A 12,881-nucleotide genomic window follows, 5' to 3' on the forward strand; every position below is an offset into this window, starting at 1 on the left:
AAAAAGACCTATATGTACAAAGATTTATGGCAACTCTTTTTTGATGGCAAAGAATTGTAAATTGAGGGAGATGCCCATCAACAGGGGAATAGCTGAACAAGTTGTAGTATGTGATTGTAGTGGAATACTGCTGTACTATAAGAAATGACAAGCAGGATGCTTTTAGAAACTTGGGAATAAATGCACTGATGCAAAGAGAAATGAACACAACCAGAAGAACACTGTACACAGTAACAGCAATACTGTATAATGATCAAGTGCAAATGACTTAGCTATTCTCAGTAATACCTGATCTAAAACTATTCCAAATGATTTAGGATGAAAAAATGCTACCTACCTCCAGAGAAAGAACTAATAGCATCCAAATACAAATTGAAACATACTTTTAAAACTTTATTACTTTGTTTTTATGGCCTGCATTTTCTTTTGCAAAATTGGCTAATGTGGAAATGTTTTGCATGACTACATTTGTATAGTTTATATCAAATTGCTTACTTTCTCAAGAAGAGAAAAATTTGGAATTCAAAATTTTAAAAAAGTTAAAAAAAATTTGTTTACATGTAAATGAACTCCCCCCCCCCATTAAACAAAACTTTAAAAAAGTTAATCTTCTGGGTAGAGTATAGACTTGTGATTTCTTTGGCATACAGAACCTCCTACCGATATGAATTCATAACTGCCATGCAAATTAGTTGATAGAACTGCTCAGGTTACTGAGAGGTAAAAAATCATTTTACCTGGGATCACAGAATCAGAATGCATAAAAAAGTTGGAGTTGAACCCATGTTTGATTCCAAGACTGGCTCCCCATTCATTATATTATATACATATTATATTATGTTGGATATGATCATATTTTCCTTCCAACCTGTCAGTCTAGTCTTTCTGTGGTGTCTTGATAGGTTCATCATCCATGTCCTGTTCCCCCATGCACAGGCCCTCCTTTAAAAACTCAAAGTCAATATATTATGTATGTATGTATGTCCCAAAATATATACATTCAGCCCTTACCCTTTCTAAGGAATTATGTCTCAACCCAGATGTCCCAAAGGCATTTCAAAGTCATTGTTTTTCTTCCCAACTCACCCCTCTCAAACTTTTAATTTCTGACTAGGGCACCACAATTTTCTCAGCCACTCAGGTGCCCTCATGGGCATCATTCTTGATTACTTTAACCCCCATATCAGAGCAGCTGCCAAGTTCTGTCAATTCTAACTCTTCAACATTTCTTGCAACTATCCCATTATCTTTACACACACAATTACACTCTAGTCCAGGTCTCATGACCTCTCACCTGAATATTACAATAGCCTCCTAACTTAAGTCCCTGCATTTATTCACTCCAACCTAGCCAATACTGAATTGCTAAATTAATATTCTTAAATTTAGGTCTGACTACATCACTCACTGCTCAACAAGTTTCAGTGGCTCCCTATACTGTTAGGGATAAAGCACAAACTCTTTATCTGGAATTTAAAGTTCACCACATAACTAGCTCCAGCATATCCATGGTAATTATACTCTACTCCTCAGGTATTGGTTCCTCAGAATGGCCCACTTCTTTCTTTTCCTAAGGACAACAAACATTTCATTGCTTTCTTCCAAGTCTTGGACAGACTAGCCCCCATGTATAGAATGCTTCCTCCTCAGAATTTATAGTTCCCTTTAGGGCTCAGCTCAAATGCCATCTCTTTGAAGAGTTATTTCTTGACTCCCCCGGTAGTTAAACGTTGCACACCCACAAAATAACTTTGTCTGGTTCATAACCTATATGTATTCTATCTCTGAATATAGTTCCCTATAGTAAAAAATAAGCTCTCTGAGGGCAGAAACGATTTACTTATTGGTCATTTTGACTTCTCTTTAAACGTTCAACATTTCAAAATAACATGTTGTCTAATTAGAATCAGGAATTTTTAAAAGGCCAAATTGTATTTTTACTCACAAATCAACAAAACATCAAATCCTCATTTAGAACCTCTTTCTTGGGGGCAGAGTCAAGATGTCGGAGTAGAAGCAGGACCTCTGCTGGGCTCTGACTTCCACCTTACCCAATCCATGTAAAAAGGGACTCTAAAAAAACTTTGGAGCTGCAGAACCCACAAAATGACACAGAGAAGCTAACCTCCGGCTGAGGACAGCAGGAATGGCCAGCACCGGCTCTGGGAGCTGAGCCCAGCCCCACAGCAAGGCTTTAGCCCCAGGGCAGGCCTGACCAGCCCCCAGCCAGAGGGACCCCAGATCAGCAGCAGCTGTGGCCTTTTCCAGAATTATCAACACATAGATATGAAGGACAAAGTGAAAGGTCAGTGCAGTCTGGACTTTGGGACCCAGTAATAGGGAGTGCGTGGCTGCAAACAGCCGCTGAGACCCCGGCACAGTCAGCCAGTGCCACGAGGCAGCTTCAGTTCCTGGCCTGCAGAGTGTAGGAGGACCAAGTACCAGTCTGAGGGATAATCATTCTTGCTTTAACCTTCTTGGATCTGGATTGCAGTCTAGGGTGGAGGTCCTGGGGTGTGTGTCCAGCTGGCCAGAGTGTGTGGAGACCTCAGAGAGGGCACCCATCTAATACCTCTGACAGCTGAGAAAACACCAGCGTTTGGGACGAAAGTTCCCGTCTAGTGGCAGTCCTACTGTGGCAAAAAGCCCAGGGGTCAAGTGACTGAGGGGCGACATGACCAAGCAAAGGAAACAAAGCAGACAGAAGATTCCAACATTAGACTCCTATTTGGGCACAAAAAGGAGCAAAGCATGGAACAGGAGGAAGACAGTGAAGTCAGAACTCCTGCACCAAAAGCTTCAAAGGAAAATACAAGCTGGTTACAAGCCATAGAGGACCTTAAGAAGCAGATAAGAGAAGTAGAGGAAAAATTGGGAAGAGAAATGAGAACAATGCAAGAAAATTACAAAATGAGAGTCAACAGCCTGACTGAGGAAAATAACACCTTAAAAAACAGACTAACTCAAATGGCAAAAGAGGCTTAAAAAGAATGCCTTAAAAAGCCAAATTTGCCAGAAGGAAAAAGAATCTCAAAAGCTCAATGAGAATCATTGCTTCAGAATTAGATTGAAGCAAATGGAAGCTAACGACTTTATGAGAAATCAAGATGCTGTTAAAACAGATCCAAACAAATGAAATAGAAGGCAATGTGAAATATCTCATGGGAAAAACCACTGAACTAGAAAATAGACCCAGAAGAGATAATTTAAAAATTATTGGACTACCTGAAAACCATGACCAAAGTAAGAACCTAGAAATCATCCTCTAGGAAGTTCTCAAAGAAAACTGCCCTGATGTTTTAGAACCAGAGGGCAAAATAGAGGTTGAAAGAATCCACCGATCACCTGCTGAAAAAGATACCAAAAAGAAAACTCCTAGGAATATTATAGCCAGGTTCTGGAAATCCCAGATTAAGGAGAGAATATTACAAGCAGCCAGGAAGAAACAATTTGAATATTGTGGAAACAAAATCAGGATAACCCAGGATCTGGCAGCTTCTACACTGAGGGATCGAAGGGCTTGGAATATGATATTCCGGAGGTCAAAGGAGCTGGGATTAAAACCAAGAGTCACCTACCCGGTGAAACTGACTATCATGTTTCAGGGGAAAATATGTTCATTCAGTGGAATAGAGGACTTGCAAGCATTCTTGCTGAAAATCCAGAGTTGTATAGAAAATCTGACATTTAGATACAAGAAGGAAGAGAATCATGAGAAGGTAAACAGGGAAAAGAAATCATAAGGAATTTATCAAAGTTTAACTATTAACATTCCTACATGGAAAAACAATAATTGTAGCTTATGAAACTTTTCTCAGTAGTTGAAGGGAATAGAAATATATATGTGTCTATATATGAGGGTATATGGGCATATGAATACATATTTGAATGTGTGTATATATGTTTACAGGTATACATAGATAGAGGGCACAGGACCAATTTAACAGAAAGGGATGATATTTAAAAGGTGAAATTAAGAGGTTAGAGAGGAATATAATGAGAGGAGATGGGGAGAGACAGAATGGGGTAAACTATCTCATATAGAAGAGGCAAGGGAAAATGGTTACAATGGAGGGGAAAAATAGGAAGGCAAAAGGGAATGAGTCAACCTTATTACCACTGAATTTGGCTTGAGGAGGGAATGAAATACACACTAAATAGGGTATCTCACCCTCCAGTACAGTGGGGGGGAGGGGATGAGAGGGGGATGATGAAAGGGAGGGCAGGTTGCAGGGGAGGGAAGTTGGAAGCACCCACTTTTGAAAAGGGACAGGATCAAAGTAGAGAATAGAACAAGTGGAAGGTGGAACAGGAGGGAGGGAAATACAGTCTTTTACAATATATCTACTATGTTATTGTTTTGCATTAGCCACACATGTACAACCTATACTGAAGTGCTTATTTTCCCAGTAAGGGTGGGTGACAAGGGAGGAAGGGAATGAATCTGGAATCCAAAGTTTTAAATTCAAATATATATATACTATTATTAATACTATTTTACATGTAATTGGGAAATAAGATATACAGGCACTGGGGCATAGAGATCCACTGGAAAAGTCGACAGGGGTATGGGAGAAAATATGGGAGAGAGCAGATTGGAGGGGATAAACTGTGGGACTGCTATTTTGGGGCAGTGGGTAGGGGAAAAACGGGGAGAAACTTTGCAACTCAAAATCTGGCGGAAATGAATGATGTAAATCAGAAGTTAATAAAGCATTTGAAAAAGAGAACCTCTTTCTCACGTACAATTCTGAAGTTCAATTATGATATTTCAAACCCATATTTGAAGAGGTGAGAGAATATTTTTTGTAAGATTTATGAGCTAAAGCGGCCTCAGATACCACCTTGCTTAAACCTACAATATACAGATGAGAAAACTGAGGCCCAAGTTAAGTTAAAAGTCTTGCCTGAAGTCACACATTATAGCAAAAACTGGAATTTGAATCTAGGTCAGACTGTAAACCTACTGCTATTGATGAAGGCATATAGACAATAGCCAGGGAGACTGCAAGATACAGGACAGAAAAATTATAAGACACAAAAGAAACTAGGAAAAATAGTTTGAGGTCATTTATTACAGGGCCTGGTTGACAATTAGTCACTATCACAGAAGTGTCTGAACCCCAAAGAAAAAAGGCGCTATTTTCCTGTCCAGGAAAGGAATTAATCTTTAGTTACAAAGAAAGTATTCAGGACACTCATTTACTCTCTTCCACATCACTGTCAAATTTCTTGAAAGTCTATACTTGCTGACTTTCACCACTTGACTATATTACAATCTTCTCTAACCTAGAGGCAAATTGTTGAGGGCCTGTAATGCTAGGATTGACCAATTTGTATTTTATTCAAGATTTCAGCGTAACATTTTTATGCTAGTGAACATTAGCTATTATTGTCATTCCAGTCACGTACTACTCTTTTTCACCCTATTTGGGGTTTTCTTGGCAGAGATATTTGAGTGGTTTGCCATTTCCTTCTCCAGCTCATTTTACAGATGAGAAAACTGAGGCAAAGAGGGTTAAGTGACTTGCCCAGGGTCACAGAGCTAGTAAGCATCTAAGGCCAGATTTGAACTCAAGTCCTCCTGAACACAGAACTGACACTATATCCCCTGCACTACCATTGTCTGACCTAAATTGAGGAAATTATTCTGCAGGCCATCTGTGTGTATGATAGAATGGCAGGCTGGTAAGTAAGGAAACGACCTGGGCCTAAAAAGTCATTTAGAAGGCTATTACAATCTCAGTGAGAAGTAAAATGGGTCTGAGCAAGAACATTAGTAGTTGAAGTGGGTATAGACATATTAGAATGTTTCTGCCTTCAAAAGAGTAACACTGTGTTACTGACTATGGAAGAAGCATTGAGAGTCAGGTATGGCTGAAATAACAAAGACAGAGAATGATAGCATAATTATCAGAACAGTTAAGTTAGATGGATGGGCAGGTTTTCCAAGATTATGAGTTTGATTTCGGAACATTTTAAATTTGAGTTGTTAGCCAAAGGTTCTTTGTGGACAGTTAAAAATACACCATCATATTTCACAAGGGAAGCTAGACTTCATACAGGTTGAAGAGTCATTTGCAAAGAGCAGAAATCGGAAGACAAGTCCCTGAGTTCAAGCAGCTACTTTGTACTTATTATAGTAACAGCACCTAGATCTGCAATTTCATTGGTATAGGCAACTCCAGAGGGATAAAACTCAACCAAAGTATTGATACTTTCTCTCCAACTCAAGAGTTGTAAAGCATTGCCCTAAAACACTGAAAAGTTAAGTGACTTGCCCAGGGTCATAAAACCAATATTTGACAGGGGAGATTTGAATTTGTCTTCCAAGGCCAATTCTCTAATCCAGGTGTAGGGAACCTGCAGCCAAGCCATATGTGCGCTCTAGGTCCTCAAGTGCAGCTCTCTGACTGAATCCAAACTTCAAAGTACATATTGCCTTGAGATCACAGGTTCCCTACCCGTGGGTCACTGTGCAATGCTGCCTCTACATTAGTTACATAATTCCTAACATTAAACAGGCAGCATAAAGCAAGACGCTGTATAGCACAAATGCATATTGACTACAAATGTTACTCTCATTCCGACCTTACAGGATATATGATGCAAAGAGCACTTGACTTGCACTTTTAAGAAAACTGGGTTCAAATTCTGACAGTGTAGATATGCAGCAAATCACCTAACCTTAGTTTCCTCATCTGTAAAATAGAATACTTGCACTACCAGTATCAAAGATCTTTTATTCCTTGTGAGCAAAGTGCTACAGGAGTAAATTCAGATCAATAGTAACATTTTAAGAACAGTACTTGTAAAAAGGTACAAAAGGACATGAAGCACAGGACAGCTAGGTGTGGATAGACCACTGAAATCTGAATTTGAATATGGCCCCACTTGTGTGAGTGTGGATAGGTCAACTAACTTCTGTTTGCATCAGCTTTCTCAACTGTGAAGTGAGAATAATAAAAGTACTGCCTTGTATCAAATGAGGTAATGATATACAAATGACACCTCTTCCATGAAGTCTTCAATAAGTGACTCAAGCTAGTAGCTTTAACAGCACAAGCAATACTTTTATTATAGTCATTTATACAAACCTTATCATACCCACTTGATTTTAAGATCCTTGCAGTCAAGGATCTAGTTTTACTTTCTTCAACTATTCATTCCATCTGCTAGCATTCACTTTACTCAAATAGGCATCAAATGAATTTGTAGAATAAATGCTAAAATGTGGGGAAAACCAGAGGGAGATTTGATTGTAAGCAAATTCTAAAGCTTCTAACTCAGTAATCTTAAATTTAGATGGCACATACACAACAGTGTTGTGAACAATGAAGTACAACAGATTTATAGTAATGGCAAGGTATGGCTCAGGAAGGCAAAGGAGAAACAACTTAAGGAGTCGAGTAAGTTAGCTCAAATAGAAGTGAAGATAATATAACACACACAGGGGCAAATAATAATAGGCTATAATCATAAGACCTTTACAAAACACTCCATATACATTATCTTATTTGACCCTCAAGAAAACCTCGAGGAACACCTTGAATGAAAGCAGCTTACCAAAGTTAAATCATTTGTCCTTTATACAGAAGGCTTTTGGGGCAGAATTTGAATGCAAGTCCTCCTGGTTCCAAACTGAACACTATCTAGCACATAACCTATTTTTACGAAACACTATTTTGAGGATTTATCTAATTTGGGTTTCACTGCACAGTAGTGATCAGACATTATTACCACATTTTAAAAATGTGGAAACCAAGACGTGGAGAGGGTTAACTAACTTGCCAAAGGGTGAAAGAGTAAGTAAGAAGGTAGAAGGCAGTAGGTTTTCTGAGGACAAGTTCCCTACCTACCTCTCTTTTCACTTTAAAACCGAGGTATTACACACACACACACACACACACACACACACACACACTAATCAGAGAAGACTCTGAATAAATCTAATTCAAGCTTTTAGAGAGGCTGTCCAAGATCACGTTAAGATCTCTCTACCACCACCACTACCCCTCCCCTGTTAATTATTAACTATATAGCCATGGACAGCCAGATGGCACTGTGCATAGTGCCTGGCCTGGAGTCAGTCCTATTCCTGAGTTCCAATCTGGCCTCTGACACTTATTAGCTGTGTGACCTTGGGCAAGTCACTTAACCCTGTTTGCCTCAATTTGCTCACCTGTAAAATGAGCTGGAGAAGGAAATGGCAAACAAGTCTAGTACCTTTGCCAAGAAGGGGTCATGATTCATCAGACAAAACTGGAGAACAAAACAAAAAACGACCAAACAACAATATACCTGGACAAATAAATAATAAAATTATTAGCATAAGTATCTACTACTCCTCCTACTACTACTAAGAAGGCAGGAGGGAATAAATTAGTTTGATCTTGAAGGTTCAAATTTATTCTTTCAAGGCAATTCAATTTTAGTCTATCATTGGTACTTGAAGGACAGATACCTACAAAAGAAACCAAGAGTTTAATCTGGATCAAGTCTTGTTTTCCAGCTATCATCATCAGGGCAAAATGGTAAAGCTTGGAGGTATTCTGAAGATCAGCCAGATTTCATTTAGCACCTTCTCACTTATGGCTCCACAGTTTTCATTTTCTACATCTAATAGTAGGACTCAAGGTTACCTGGTTAGAGCTATGTCAAAATAACTGTGCTATTAAAGAAACACTTAAAAAAGACCACTTGATTTTAAAGGGAAAGTCTGAACTATATGTTTACACTTCAGAAATCACTACATATTAAATATGCACAGTACATGGTGAAGGGGTTTGATATCCAATGATTCATGAAGCAAAGGCAAAGATAATCTTTATGAAGTTTTAGAGACAACCATTAGAATTTAAAAACTTCAATAAAACAAAAAGAAAAAAGACAATACTGAACTAAGAGTGTTTCTCATCTTAAAGCTATGCAGTGTACCACTACTCTGGTTACAAGTTGCAATTTTAAAAACCGCTTTGTTCCTTGAAGTTCCCTCTCTTCAGCTCCTCTGAAGTCTAAACCTTGAATAAAGCTTTTCCTCAGTTGTCTTTAGAGTTGTAGTGGAAAGCAGTATCAAATTGCAAATGGTTTGGAAAGTCCATAGACTACAGCTACCACCCAAGAAGTTTTCCCTTCCAAAGTTAAGAATCACTTCTATTTCTTGCTTGACTGTTCTGATACATGCCACAAATTGGAGCTAAGCCAAATAATGTATGGGTCATGCATTTTTGTGCATTTCTAAGGTGACAGTGCTCACCTGGTATTCAAACTTAAGTTGTTCTAATATAAAAGAGCTACACCCCAATTTATGTATGCAATAGCATCCCTAACATATTTTTTGTACAACCCATTAACATCATTTCAGGTAGCATAAATGCATATTAAGAGTTACAGGTTAACCAGCACCAAATTACTCCCCATCATACAAGATTCCACCTCAAACTAGTAACTAAGTTTGGCAAGCTTTTTTATAACTCAAAATAAAATTACTGACTCTAGATCCAGTAAAGATATCAATCCCTTGGGAGCTCCAAAACTACCATAGACTATACTCACCTATCAAATTAAACCTCTCTCAATGCTGATTTCAAAATACCAACCGTGTGGCAAGACTAGTCTAGGCATGCTACCATAACAACACGTAAGTGAAATGGTTTTCGAATTTCACAATTTCATCGAAGTGTGCAAAAATGAATAACACTGTTGAACTAACAAAGGCAAAATTCCATTAGGTTTATTTTAAATTTCTTAAGATACAAAAAGGACAGACATTATTATACAGGACAAAACTACCACTACTTACACCTTTAAAAAAAAAGTGTACTTCCTTCCGTGGGTTGTTTTTTTTAATGGATATTAAACCCTACCATTCAGGGATAACCTGGACCCCACCCACTTTTTTCACCTCCATACATACCCACAAAAATGTGAGGGAACTCGGTTATTAATCCACTTATTCCATAAATAGCCCCATTTCTTAGCCAAGTTTTAAAAAATAATTTTAACAATTAAAAGAGGCCTTAATGCCGATTCCCTTCCCCACCCCTCATACTACTTATAGGATTTCTTTTAATCCCCTGTAAACCTGTCAGAAATTTCTAACCTGACCTCAGGAACTTCATTTCTTTGGAAAAGGAGACTAAAAGCTTCAAATTGGGCCTTAGTGCCAAACCGAGTCTTGCTAGCATCTGCAGACTACACCTCCCCCACGGGTTACCCGCACTCACAGGGCCTTCCGCCTTTATGTAACCACACTTTGGAAGGAGAAAGGTATAAAAGAAAGTGGAGCGCCAAGAATTCACCTCTTCCAACAGCAGACACACCCCAAGAGGGATGTGAGGCCAGGGACTTTCCCCCTGGGCCTGCAGAGGCTATACTGTATGGGGGAGGGGAAGTTTTCTCCAGCAGTCATTTCTTCCTCTTCTAGCCGCCGCCACTACCACCACGATCTCCTCCACCCATCTCCTTTCCCCACCCTCCCCCATCCTTGCTTGGGTCTCAGCCAAACCCCACAGGAATGCAGCCCGGTCACATGCGCTGCGGCGGCGGAGGACGCGGACGTGCCGCTCCCCCCGCGCCCCAGGGAGACCCAGCGCCATCTTGCCCTGACGCAGTTACAAATATGACGGGAGAAAAGATGCCTCCACGTCTTTGCTAGTGCCTTAAGCTTCGCAGAGGCCGAGCCGGGGCCCTCACCTCGCGCAGGGCCAGGAGGAACCGGTCAAGGAAGAGGCTTGAGGTCCCCATCGCCACTGTTTAGGTCTCACAGCGACCGCCGCAGCAACCGTCGCCATCACCACTTCTCCCTTTCTCCCTCTGCACCAGCCTCCCCGGACAGCTCCGGCCCCGCCCGCTACTGCAGCATGAGGTCATCACCAACCAATCAAACGTCACCTGACTATATTAACTATGCGCTGATTGGCTGCAGCGACTGATCTCTGTCTCTCCCCACCTCCGCTCCCCAAGCTCTCCCTGGGTCGCTACCGGGCGAGGCGGAAACCGCCATTTCAGGGAGAGCAACCCCCCCACCCCCACCCCCGACTGCAGGGGCCAGCGCCGCCCAGTCCCTGCGGCTCCAACGGGGAAGCCCTAGTGCCGCTCCCTGGTTTACCCTATCTTTTGTCTAGGTAATCTACACTTGCCCCTCCCTGCTTGGACCCTAGGCCTAGTTCAATCACCTCCACGTATGGGGGGTCCCCGCTCCCCTCCCCGCATAGACATTGTCCAGTCGGCGGGCGGGGAATTAACCCCAGGGGGTCAAGAGAAGGAGGCAGCAGCGGCAGCACCGATGGTGGCGGCTTTTTACCCCGAAACACGGTGGCAGCGTTGACGGTGGCCGTATTATTCTTGCAGTCTCTCTACCCCCTGGCCTCTTCTTTTTCTTTCTCCTCCATCGAGACAGCTCGAGACCCAGCCAGCTCCGCTTTTATCCAGTGTCCAGAGCTTGCGCACTGAAGCCTCCTAAGCCCCATCAGCCCCTAGTGGGCGTCGAGTGAAACCCCAGCCGGGTTCGCCCTTTGCCTGAGGCCGGAAGGGGGCGGAGGGGGAAGGGAAGGAGAGAGCCCGAGCTGCCACCGAAGAGGGTGGGGAACTGGTACACAGTTAAAGGACAGTGAAGCGCTGACTGTAGCTCCCGGAGGCTACAGAGACTTTCCTTCCACCCAGGGATGGTGGTATCCTATTCCCCCCTCTACGAGTGGCGGAAGCTTCCCTGTCTCTGGGTCTCTTCCGGGAAAGACGCCTTTTCTCTACCCTAATCCGCTCCACCCTCACCTCCCGCCTCTGAACAAAAAGAGCTCTCCCAAATACCACGATCGGTTTCGAGTAGTCATCGGCTGCACCTGCTTTAGAAAAAGTCATTCTTGTTACTCCCCCAACCCCTCGGCCCTACCTCGAAGCCTCAGTGCAGCGGCCAGGGCTGAGGGCCGCCCAAAAGCAAGATGGCGGCCGCCGGCTTCGTCCCCTCCCCCCTTTGCCCCTGCGGAGCGGGGCGGGCGGGCCCCGTGCAGCTGCCGCCGCCGCCGCCGCCGCCGCTGCCGCTGCCGCCGCCGCCGCCGCGGCCGCGGCCGCCATTTTCCCAGAGCGAGAGGCAGTGACACTGAGCGGGCGCAGGGGGCTGAGCTGGAGACACCGCCGGAGCCCGGACAGCGGCAGTAGAGGGGGTGGCACAGACACTGAGCAACCGGGCAGCCGCCGCTCCTTTCCTGCTGACTGCTTGACTGCCCCCGCTCCTCCCCTCCTCCTCCTCTTCCTCCTCCTTCTCCTCCTCCTCCTCCTCCTCCTGCTGCTGCTGCTGGGGCTTCTCTTCATCCACCTCCTCCAGTCACTCGTGAAGAAGAGCCTGCGCTGCCGCTTGGGGAGGGGGTGTGTGGAGCTCGGTGCCGACTACCCCGCGAGTCCGCAGTGGCCGCTGCTGCCGCGGGGTCAGGTCGCGGTCGTCCGGAGAGAAACCTCGGGGGTCGGCCCAATAACGGGGTTCGGGTGCCTGGTTTGTGAACATCACAGGTCAGTTCTGGGCTCCGTGGGAGTTCTCGGGGCTGGGGGTTTGAACAGGGGGAGGCTTGGGTTTCCAGCAAAAGGAGGAAGAAGGGGAGACTTTATCTACATCCCACCTGGGGGTCCCCGGCTTCCTGGGGTGGAGGATGCGAGCCGTTGCTGGTTCTCCGGAATTTACTCTCCTTCCCCCCTTCTACACCGCCCCCCCCCCCCCCCGGGAAGGGAAAAATATGGCGGGGTTTGGGGTTGGGGAAGGGGGAACTGGCAGTTAAACCCCCTTGATAGTGAGAGTTGGGGAAGGAGCGCACTCCCCCTCACAGGTAGCGGGTTCAGGCCCCCAGGATGCGGAGGGAGGTGGGTGACTGTTTAGTTGGGTTTGTATTGGA

At 43.5% G+C, this 12,881-nt stretch overlaps 1 protein-coding gene and 1 long non-coding RNA gene across 6 annotated transcripts in view; one reads left to right on the forward strand and one right to left on the reverse strand.

The window, feature by feature from the left end:
* The window catches only part of LOC138175906 (uncharacterized), a 36,841-nt gene extending 25,547 nt beyond the window's left edge, over positions 1-11,294 (reverse strand). Inside the window, exons 1-2 of the long non-coding RNA XR_011172118.1 lie at positions 8,582-11,294; positions 1-5,473 (exon numbers count right to left, since the gene is read on the reverse strand). The exon at positions 1-5,473 is cut by the window's left edge and continues 25,547 nt beyond it. This is a non-coding gene — a long non-coding RNA (uncharacterized lncRNA). The remainder of the gene's footprint in view (positions 5,474-8,581) is intronic.
* Positions 11,295-12,044: 750 nt separating this feature from the next.
* The window catches only part of LOC138175907 (inactive histone-lysine N-methyltransferase 2E), a 90,733-nt gene continuing 89,896 nt past the window's right edge, over positions 12,045-12,881 (forward strand). For 4 of the 5 annotated variants that reach the window (XM_069106567.1, XM_069106566.1, XM_069106570.1 and 1 more), the window contains exon 1: positions 12,048-12,504. The gene's annotated coding sequence lies outside the window, so the exon portion shown is untranslated. Of the gene's footprint in view, positions 12,505-12,881 lie in introns of all 5 variants that reach the window. The other variant, XM_069106571.1, reaches the window with a different exon arrangement.

Source organism: Petaurus breviceps, unplaced genomic scaffold, assembly GCF_028583685.1.
Source record: "Petaurus breviceps papuanus isolate PSGF00001 unplaced genomic scaffold, PetGlider_PUasm1.0 79, whole genome shotgun sequence".
Lineage (NCBI taxonomy): Eukaryota > Metazoa > Chordata > Mammalia > Diprotodontia > Petauridae > Petaurus > Petaurus breviceps.